Here is a 12,068-nt window from a genome sequence, read left to right as displayed (position 1 = left end):
TCAGTTCAATACTATATTCTCACCACAGTAACAGATCTAGTTACAACTTCAGTATCTCCTTTCACCACAGATTGATTCAAATATAGAAAAGTCATACCCAGTAGTATAGCAACTGGGTCTTCTGATAAACTATCACAGAACTTCCTATAAACCAACACTATTTCCCACCAATTATTACATCACAATTCTGGAATTGTGTAGAAGTTGAGGTACGATTCAGCATATCTCAAACTGTCATCAGTTTGCAAATTACAACTAATTTTCAGCCTCTGTTGAGTTGGGAACCACTTGTGATGCATCTTTAGCATGTTTCCTACTGAGTTCATAGAACCATAGAATTGTAGAGTTGGAAGGAACCCCAATTCCTTCAGTGCAGGAATCTCAACTGAAGCATTCATGATAGGTGGCCATCCAACCTCTGCTTAAAAATCTCCAAAGGAGAGTTCTTCTGAGGGAGCCCACTGTCAAACAGCTCTAGTGGTCAGAAAGTTTTCTCCTAATGTCTAATTGGAATCTCTTTTCTTGTAACTTGAAGTCATAAGTTCAAATTGCATTTTGTTTGGACCCAGTTCTCCAGTTTGTTAAGCAGTTAAGGTCATTTTGATTCCCAATTCTGTCTTCTGCAGCATTAGCCATCCCTCCCAGTTTGCTGTCATCTGAAAATTTGATAAACATCCCCTCAGTTCCTTCTCCCTAGTTGTTTATAAAAATGTTGAATAACAGCTAGCCCATAACAGAACCCTGCAGCACCCCACTTGTCACTTTTTTTTTCCAGGAGGAACCATGGACTTTATCAGGAGCCTTACTGAAATCAAGATACACTATGTCCACAGCATTCCCCTGATCTACCAGGCTTATAACTCTTATCAAAAAAAGAAAAAGGATTTGTCTCGCATGGCTTGTTTTCGAGAAACCACAGCATCCTTATCTAAGTGCTCACAGATCTGTTCTAGGACCTTTTTTGGTATTTATGTCAAGCTGACCGGTCAGTAGTTAGTTGTAAAAAAGTGGCATGTGGAAGCGCCTCACAAGATAAACACAGTACCAACAGCTGCAGTCTTAGCACTGATACAGCATGTTGCTTAGTCAACTAAGTTCAGGCTTAAAGCCAGAGCATATTTTCATTTGACATTACATAATATTATTCCAAAGTTACTGTACTAGTCACAGCTGGCAAAACTGAACAACAGTGGCTAAACTGTGACCCTGTAAATATGGAACTACAACTCTCATCGACCCTGACAACTGGCTAGGGTTGATGATAGTTGTAGTTCAACAATATCTGGAGGGCTGGAGGTTAGCCATTCGGACTCTAAACAGTGCAGAAACCAGAATGTTATGAAGTTACTGCAACACATTGTAAGAAAACAAAGAGACATTTTCAGCTGCCAAAGACTGAACTGACACAAAATCTTTGGAGTGCAACATTGCAACAAGTTCAAAGAAAACCTGATACAACATGGCCTAGCTACTTCTACACTTTTACAATTCCTAATATGCCTACTTTTGCCTGCCTGTACATGTTGCATCCTACAGTACTTCTGTTTCTGTTCAGCTGCTAGCTTTATTTTTCATTTCATTTCTCTATTGCTTTATATTTTTAGGGGGGAGCGGGCGGAATCTCAAAAGTGGTTTACAACCTACATTAAAATATCAAATACAGCAATCAAGAATAAAACATCACTAACTAAAATCAAGTGTACATTCCAAGCAACATAATGAACAGGAAACTAAGATATTATCTTAAACGATTTCAAAATATTACAAAGGAGGTCAACTATAGAATGCGCATTTAATGCAGCAAAGTGAACCAAAAATATATCTTAAACATTTCAAAAAGAACATTACTAAAGGAAGTCAAATATAAAATGCACATTTAAAACAGCACATTTAAATTAGCAATAAAATAAAAACATAATGCTGCAAATGCTGCCAGTAGTGGATGGTGGCTGTGGAAGCTCTGGTTGGGTCTCTACTGAAAGAGAGGCAAGGTGTTCTCTGGCCTATTCAGCTGCTTCTGCTTTTGTAGCTGAAATAGCTGAAGTGAATCGGGGCCCCACCTTCGTATGCTAGGGGGAAAAGGCCTTGTAACAATGGGGAAACGTAACCTGGAGGTCCAATGTATAAGGGTAATTAGGAATGCATAAGGGAATTCCCCAATGTATAAGGGGATTAGGAAAGGAAGAATCCAGTGTGTTAGACCTAATATGTCAGAGTAGTAAACCTCCCTTCAGGGAATGTTGTGAGTTCCAAATTCCTCCATAGGTGACTTACTCACAAATAGTCTGGCTTCCTCCTAGTGTTCCTTTAGCTGCTAAGCTAAGCATGATTTGATTTGAGTGCCTTTATTTCTTGAATGCTTGTTAACTGATTTGGTCTACATCAATGGGCACAGATTTCATACAATGTTTTTGTGCAAAAATAAATATTTCCTCTGGAAACATCAGCTGAGTTAATAATAATTCGTTGCTTGTGAACAGTGGAACATAGAAAGTAAAGGATAACATTAGGAATCAGCAGATTTATGAGACATATTAGTCATTTGTTGCACAGAGGTCTTCAAACAACTTACAACGTATTTAAAAAAGCACATTGTACGCGTATTATACAAATATATGAATATTTATATATCACATACAAAAACAGGTGCAAGTCATAAAAATATATAACACCCTCCATAACAGCCTCAGGAAGCTTTGGAGCACAAAAGCAGCAAAAACATCTTAGTCCATCCAAAACTTGGTGGGAAAGGTAAGTTTTTACCGGATACCAAAAAGAAATTTGTGAATGCAGCAGGTGGAGAGCGTTTCACACATGAGAGCCATAATGGAAAAGACCCTTTCCCTTGTCATCAACTTCAAATAAGGAACCTGAAAAACATATGTACTGTGGGTGGTACATTTCCACTGAGGCTTTTTGCCTTCATTCTTGGGATGAACTGCTGCATTTTCTAACTTTGCTGGGAATCATTAGTGCAATGGTGTGACTAGTCAGCTCTGGCAGTGTGTAGGCTGTTTGCTGACCGCTGTGACTGGTTGTATTTTTTTTAATAGTGTTTAATTAGCCTTCCTCCAGCTTTATCCCTAACACAGCCACTCTTTGTGCCAGAAGCCACAACCCACCAGAAAACCTTTACCTGTAACTGAGCATCCAGGGGTTCTGTTTCTTAATTATTCAGTAGGCTGGTCCATGCTCTGCTTTTTCTTAAGCCTGCTTGACCTTCTCATGTCTGCAGGAGCAATTCTCTTTAGCCTTGGCTAGATCCCATCTGCTTGCCTCCCGTATAACCTTGCCCCTTAGCAATAATTTTTCTATGGTTAGCCAGGAGCCCTCCATCTATTTCTGTCTCTATCGTACAAACAAACTAAGTGTGAATCTATAGGTAAATTCAGCAATATATGTTTGAGTAGCCAGGTTATTGTTACAACTGATTACCTTGTAACAACTAGCCAACTTGCTATTCTGTATCGCTGCAACTGCTGCTAATATATTTTACTCACTGTCTCCCATTTGGGCAAAAATTTAGAAATTTATTGACTTTTCTAATTCCTCCAAGTATGCAATAATATTTTGACTTTGGTAAACTGGTATGGACAATAGTAGCTGCTTTGTGCGGTGAAATGGAACATAACCAGAACTGCTTCCATGAGCACACAAGAAACAAACAAGTTCATATATAAGTATAAACTGAGAAAACTGGAAGCCTGGGAGGCACTGAGCAAACAATAAAGGGCAAAATCATGGTCTTCATGTTAATTAGGCGACACACGATAGAAAACCTCAATAGGAGTCAAACTCTGTAGCATTATCGGATGGCTGGAAGGCATATAACACTCTCGCCTCAAATATTGCTTCTTCACATGGTGGTCTGCCATTTTCCTCTCGTTTCAGGATCTCCCCTGTATGATTAAAGTTAGTATTCTCCAACACACACAGACACACACACACAAGAGGGAGAGAGAAAGTATAGGCCCATGAAAGGGGAAAATACTGAGTGGGGAATTTATATAAAATATAGGAGTGATATAGAATATGAATCACAATATTAAAATAGTTAAAACAAATTACAATTGGAAGAATGGTGTGGAATATAGGGTACTCATGCTATATGCACCTGTCTGGGGAAGGGATTCCACAGAAAAAGACATGTCCCAGGCCACCATTCCTTGTACAGTGGTACCTCGGGTTAAGTACTTAATTCGTTCTGGAGGTCCGTACTTAACCTGAAACTGTTCTTAACCTGAAGCACCTCTTTAGCTAATGGGACCTCCTGCTGCCACTGTGCCACCGGAGCATGATTTCTGTTCTCATCCTGAAGCAAAGTTCTTAACCTGAAGCACTATTTCTGGGTTAGCAGAATCTGTAACCTGAAGCGTATGTAACCTGAGGTACCACTGTACTTCTGATTATACTGGAACTACCAAAAGGCGCCCTCTCTGTTTATCTTAACAGCTGAAAGGGCATGTAGGTTTCAGCTGTTTGTGGCCTGTTTATGGCTTTAAACACCAACAGGAGCACCTTTAATTGGATAGGTTAACAGGTTATTTGAGTCCTAAATGGAACCCTGGCCAGCAACCTGAACACTGTATGTTGGAATGGTTTAAGTTTCAGTAGCCTTCAAGGGCAGTCCCATACAGAGCGCAAGGCAATCCAGATGTTGCATGGAATACAGTGGCCAAGCCATCTCTGTGTAATAGGGTCTGAAGCTGGAAACAGGCACTCCAAAGCCACCAAGGCCAACATTGGCTCCAGGAATATACCCATGACGCAGACTTTTTTCTTGCAGAAGAGTGCAAGGCTGTTCAGAACAGCCTCTCGACTCACTTATCAGACAAACAAAAATGTCACAAAATGGTATTTTCTATAACATCTTGCCTGATGGGGGAATTCTGCAAAACTCAAAAGCTTGTTCACTATTTCATGACATTTTAATTGGTCTTAATATTTCCTTAATATGGCTTATAATTGTCACTTTCTGAATCCACAATGGTACCTCGGTTTATGAACTTAATCCATTCCGGGAGTCCGCTCTTAAACTGAAACCATTCTTAAACTGAGGTGTGCTTTCCCTAATGAGGCTTCCCGCCGCCGGTGCCCTTCCACCATTCGGTTTCCGTTCATAGACTGAGGTAAAGTTCGCTAACCGGAACACTACTTCCAGTTTTGTGGTGTTCGTATACTGCATAGTTCGTAAACAGGGCTGTTCTTAAACCAAGGTACCACTGTACCTTGTACAGTGGTACCTTGGGTTACAGACGCCTTAGGTTACAGATGCTTCAGGTTACAGATTCTGCTAACCCAGAAGTAGTACCTTGGGTTAAGAACTTTGCTTCAGGATGAGAACATAAATCGTGCTCTGGCGGCCCAGCCACAGCGGGAAGCCCCATTAGCTAAAGTGGTACCTCAGGTTAAGAACAGTTTCAGGTTAAGAACGGACCTCTGGAACGAATTAAGTACAGTACTTAACCCGAGGTACCACTGTACAGGTTTTCCTAAGATGCACATTGGTCTATGCAATTCATCCAAATATACACATAGTGGCAAAGCATTCCCCCCTAATATATTGTATTTTTTTGTATTGTACTTTCTTTAATATATGCATTTATATTCACATTTATATGCATTTTTTTACACTTTACACATTACTTGGCTGGAGAACTGCATTGCAAAATTCAGAGAAGTGTGAATGTCAAAGGGTGGCTTTGGTTTCAGGAATGCTTTGAAATGCGAACTGAATAAAATTTTCTCTTCCTGCAATGGAAGCTCATGTGTCACACCAGTATAGAGTGGCTTTGAACCCAGGACATGCAAGTATGCAGGAAGCGCACTTGCCTTTTTTGGGTACTGTATTTGTAATATCTGATTTGAAACTTGAAGTTTAAAGTGTAAGCTTTCTCCACCTTTTGGAGCTTGTAAATCTTGTATATGTTCCATGTGAAACCTCTAGAGGGCTCTGGCTTACCTGAGCGATCATAACGCTGCACCACTGTGCATCCATCCCAGTTTTACCACCAGTATTAAGTACGGATTCTGGCAACAGACACTGACGCAGCTCCGAGGAAACTGGCCGCTTGGCAGGCAGACATGTTGCTTGCTTAGAAGGATTGAGCAAGTTATTTAGGAAAGCAAACTGGTGCCCTCTAGAGGCTTGTCTTAAAACGTACAAAACACTTCTCCACAGAGAAAGATGAGCTGTACAAGTTCAGCATCGCATGTCAAAGAGAACAAGCCTACGAGCCAGACTGGCACCATCATCTCAATCTTGACAAAATGTGAAGCAGCCTGTATTCCAAATAAGCTTCTCATTGAATTCAACCAACCTTTGCTAACCTGGTGTCTTTTGATCTATTTGTTTAGGAAAAACACACCCTATAAACCACTACATAAAAGAATAAGCAGTGTACGAAAAATAATGATCAGCAATGCACAGCTAAGACCAGCAAGATATAAATGACAAGTAAATCATATATACACTTGCTGGGGAAAAAAAAGTTTTTTTAGGAGAAGTCTAAAACAGTGGGACTGGGGAATCTGCAGCTCATAGAACAAATTTGTCCCATCAGGGCTTCCCCATGAGGCCATTTCCCCCAAACCCCATATAACTGCCTATAAAAAATGGTAAAGGACCCCTGACAGTTAAGACCAGTCGCAAACGACTCTGGGGTTGCAGCGCTCATCTCACTTTACTGGCCGAGGGAGCCGACGTTTGTCCGTAGACAGTTTTTCCAGTCATGTGGCCAGCATGACTAAGCTGCTGCTGGCGAAACCAGAACTGCGCACGGAAACGCCGTTTACCTTCCCACCGGAGTGGTACCTATTTATCTACTTGCATTTTGACGTGCTTTTGAACTGCTAGGTTGGCAGGAGCTGGGACTGAGCAATGGGAGCTCATCATGCCGTGGGGATTCAAACCGCCGATCTTCTGATCGGCACGCCCAAGGCTCAGTGGTTTATATATAAACCACTGAGGACACCACCCGTGTCCTATACCTGGCATTATATGTGGCATCAGGTGTGCAGCAAGGGGAGATGCAGCTGCCAATCCCTGCAGAAAGCAGGAGTGAACCCTCTGTACACTAGCTGATGTGCTTGGGGTTTCACTGCAAACCCCTTTGTGATCAGAAAGGGGTTTTGCATTAAATCCCTTGCTAAAGTGAAGGTGTTCCCTCTATTTGAGCAAAAGTGAAGGTGTTCCCTCTATTTGAGCAAGAGTTTCAACTGCTCCTCCAAGAACCACACACGTCCCCTCACCGTCTGCCTTCTGCCAGGAAAGGGAAGAGGTTTTCCTTGAAACTGTCATTAACATGGAAGAAGAAAACTGCTCCACGCTCTTGGAGAAAACCCCCTATCAGAAAACAGGCTTGTGTTCTCCCACCCCTTGGTTGATGGTGGGAGAGCCAAGCCTGCTTTCTGATAGGTGGTGAGCCTTGCTGTGTGTGAGGTGCTTTGAAATCTTGACTTTCAGACTTCAAAGCACCAAAGCACCTGACACTATTGTGACATCAAGTGATTGGTTGGAGGACGCCCCTACCCACCTGTCAAACTGGGCCTTCAAAGCCAAGCCTACTAAGAATCTGGCCCATGGAGCCAAAAAGGTCCCCGCAGTGCAGTATGGATGCCTGCCTAATATGGAAAGACAAGGATTTCCAAAGTGTAGGTGATGCTACAATTCTCACCACCACCCCAGCCAGCATGGCAGCATACCAATCAGCTTGGCAAAGGCTGGCTTAAATCTTCATGAACTTAGGGAGCAAATCCTCAGTTCCCACACAGCCTGGCAGGGCTACCACCCCATTTGCAGCCCTGCCACACACAGCAGCCTGGAGTTTGTGCAGCAGTTGAGTTTCATGGCATCAAGCGATGGCAGTAGGGCTAAGTTGGGATTCAATGGGTCCTAGGCTGACTCAGCCCCATCCTGAACCTTCCTGCCAATGGGACTTCCACCCCTGCACATTTGGTGGGTGGAAGGGGAATCCACCGCAGAAATGGAGTGATGGACATAGCTTGACAGACAGCAGACATTGGGAAAAAACACAACACACAGAGTGCACAAAGAGGGCCAGGATTGCTCTGCTAGATGATTCATAGCTGAAGCAAACATATCACAAAGCACAACTTGCCACACATGTTCAAGACAAGTAAATACGCAATGTTCATGTGCAAGTCTAGCGCCAAACAAGATCTGGGGCCACCCGATACTAAGAAATAACTCAAATGTATATCCTTGCTAACTGTCTGGGATTGATTGGAAAGATAACTTTCCTATTTTCATTGTTTCTTCGAGTAGTGTCTTTCGGTGAACTGTTTTAGATAAAAATAGAAAACACTGTTCAAAAGACGGTTTTGCTACAGCACCGTCTGCTAAACATTTAGCCCTGTCTTCAGATATTACCATATCAAGATGAAGAGACCAGCTTTTATATAAAACACAAACCAGACTTCCCCACAATGAAAATAAAGAAGCAACTCCTATTTTGGAAGTAAATCTCTGTAACTAATATGTGGCAAACAGGGGCGGGAGGGTGGAGGCTGAAAGGTTCGCACAGTCTCTGGATAAATATAAAACAAATGTATACATCAGACAGCACATATGATAATACGGGGCGCCATGTGGTGCTTGTTTCTCAGTGGGAAGCCATACTTGCGCATTGGCACACAACATGGATCTAGGGATCTTTCTCTCTGCTTTAACACATCAACAGTCATAAGAAACAGCCTGAGAAAATTTCCTAACTCCCCTGTCAAGCTACAGCCATCACATAGTGATATGTGTTTGAAAACAAGACACGTTTTGTCTTTTTTACTGAAAAAATAATGGATCATATCCATCTAAATCCTACTCAGAGTAGAAACATTAAAATCCATGGGCATTGAGTTCACTGGCTCTACTCCAAGCGGGACTAGCATGGGATGCAGCCCAATGTTTTGCATAAGGAGCAGAAATTAATTTTAGCAACTAGATCCTATGCTTTCTTACTTAGAAGCAAGTCCCACTTAAATTTAACGGTGCCTAAATTTAAGTGTGCTCAGGGTTTTAGCTTTTTAGGGGAATATCTTGTGCTTGAATTACAGCTCCCTTCATCCCTGGACACTGGGCATGAACATTGAGGCTGATGGGAGTTAGTTCCCCATCTTTGCAGAAAGCAGAGAGAGAGAATATTCTCCAGACTGGTCAAATTTTTAAACTAGCCCAGAAAGCCCAACTGAAAAGGGCAATATCAGGCATGCTGCTGCCCATTTACTAAACCATCTTACCGGTGCTTAAGCAAAACTAGTGAGCCTTTCATAGCCAATGCAGGTGAGTGTTGTAAAATGATACTTCACACCTCACAAAAAATTGGTTACAGGCAAGTGAAGTTAACTTAATTTTCTTATCCTAGCTATCATCACCCTAGCACACTAATTGGAGGTAACTCAAAAAAGCTTGAGGTTTCCATATGGAAACACAGACATATGCATTCATCTGCCAGAGTTGCCTGACAGTAGTTGCTGTCTTTGGATTAAGTGGTTTGGGATTTTGACTCAAACATTCAGTGTGGATTTAACCATCTATATTTGCCATTCACATGAGGCAATTCAGTGTGAGATTTTGATACATCAGCACCTTGTAAGCGATTCCTTCCTTAGTAGCACTCTATGAAGTTTACCTCGTCTCTCCTGACCTTTTGTGTGCACTCCTCGTATTAAGACCCTATAAAAAAGGGCTTTGAGATTTTCGCTCAAAAAACATTGCTTCCCAAACCTTCTCCCCCATGAACTTAGGATTTTTCTTCTTCCTGTTACAGCAATTGTAACACACTGTGCTGGATGCTGTATGATTTTTTAATCATCATTTCTTATATTGTATTTTAGGACAATGGCAATTCTGTGCAAGTGTTCTTCACAGACATGCCACGGACCACCTCAACAAAACTTGTGGACCAGTTTGGGAATACCTGCTCTGTAAGAAACTGACTTTAAAAATACATTACTTCTAAAAGTGACTCATCTGCAGCAAATCAAAGTTTGTATTGATGGGTTCCCCAGCAGAAAAAACCAACCCCCTGTACATAGGTAGAGCACAATGGTGTTTCTGTACTGATTGTATCATCTGCCACAGCCATAGGTGGGGCTTGAATGAAAAAAGAAAAGAAAAAAGAAAAAAAGGAGGAGGAATAGAAGATGTACTCCCTTTAATAAACCGTTTAGCCTAACTTTTATTTAGACTCTGGCCCATTTACAAGATCAATTTGCAAACACTACCATCAGCTACTATTAAGAACTCATATAAAGATGAACTAGGCAGCACCAGCGCTGTGTACTGTTTTTCCACAGAGAGGGATGTGAACACATCATTCGCTCAGAGACTGTTTTCGAGTTCGTAGTGCAGTTCATTGTCTTTAAACGGCATGAGACTTGCCAGGGCCTCACCCCACACAATCCTGACATTTTGATCTAGGCAGTCGTGCTTATAAATACCAGTTGCTGGAAACCACAGGAGGAGGGGAGATTGCTCTTGGGCCCAGGGCTCCCTGCTTGTGGGTTCACTGCAGGCAACTGGCCAGCCACTGTGAGAACAGGATGCTGGACTAGATGGGTCATTGGCCTGATCCAGCTGGCTCTTCTTATGCCTTATCCAGTGCTCCCTTGCCCAAGTGCAGGGTTGGGTGTGGAGCAGCGTCTTGTTACAGGATGCACAGCTGGCCCTGACATTTAGATGCTCGGTGAAAAATGGTACCATTGTGTCACACATTCAGGATGGATCTCTTGATTCCTTGCCCAGTTTTGCTATAGTTGCTATTGAGGCAGTTTTACAATAAGGGCAACCAAGGCACGGCTTTGAAAGAATTGTGTGTCCCATCTTCTGTCCTCCACATTGCACCACTTTCCATTTGGATTGTGAGGAGTGGCAGGATGCTTTGTATAGTAACTGCATTCTGTTTTACTTTGCTTTTTCCACAGATGATTATACTGAGTAAGGATCTTTGGAATACATTTTTAACAGATTTCTGCTGTTGCTACTTGGAAGTAATCAATTCAGTATTAAAAGACTTTTAGCTGACCAAGTTTTACAGAAATCAAGGATATAGTAGATATCCTAGTCTAACCATATCCTCAACTTTGCTGTCCATCTTCACCAATTAGAATGATCTTACTTGTAAACCTCATATAATTTATTTGCTTGATGCCACACTATTAACCATTGCCCAGGATGGAGGACAAACTCTTTCCCCCTTGACACCTTGTTTAAGGTGGTCTTATCACAATATCCCAAAAACTCACTCATTCTATGCAGCTACATGGTGGTCATTCACAGCTTATGTCAAAAGACAAAATTAAGGCTTTAAAGTTTCTGCAAAGTATAATTTTATCTGGATTATATTATATTCCAGGACTTACTATTGATCATTCTGTTGTGCTTCCACAGAATCGTGATCTTATTATTCACAGCATTGTTTTTAACTCTCTGCAATAACAATTCTGCATCATTTTTTTCCCCTTAAGCTGTGGAACAGATGATGTCAAACAGGCAAGTCATTGTTATTTTTGTATCTCTGAAACATTTGCATTGTTAAATGTAAGAAAGTAAATTAATTAAAAAGAAAAATAATTGTAGCTGTTACTTGTACATAAACAATGTAAAGTAAAAACATACCATCAACTCTTAATATTAGATAGTACAGACAGCAACCATTTTGCACAGGTGTTTTGTTCCTGATTCCTGCACGTGTTGGTGGAGTGTGCATAAGCTTGCCCCACCCCCCGTTCTGCCCTCTCTGAGGTCCAAAAGGACCCACACATTGGTGGTCACATGTCACTTGGACGTGTGCTAAATGGTCTCTGCCTGTATGTAATGGGCAGAGAGGAGAGTTGGTTCACAGAAGGCTCAAGATAAAGTTCTTCTTCATCACGAAGCTCACTAAGTGGCTCCTGCCAACTGAACCTCACAAAGCTGGAAGACAAAATTCGATACACAAATGGGTACATCAATATTACACTATTCTGTTACCAAAATTACTGTTCTTCCCATTTCACCCATATTAAAAGTGGTAGGCCAGACACACAAAAATACACAGGATAAATATGAC

The sequence above is a fragment of the Podarcis liolepis genome, assembly GCF_965112155.1.
Source record: "Podarcis liolepis genome assembly, chromosome: 8".
Classification (NCBI taxonomy): Eukaryota; Metazoa; Chordata; class Lepidosauria; order Squamata; family Lacertidae; genus Podarcis; species Podarcis liolepis.
The sequence above is the reverse complement of the archived record's forward strand: the minus strand, read 5'-3'. Positions refer to the sequence as shown.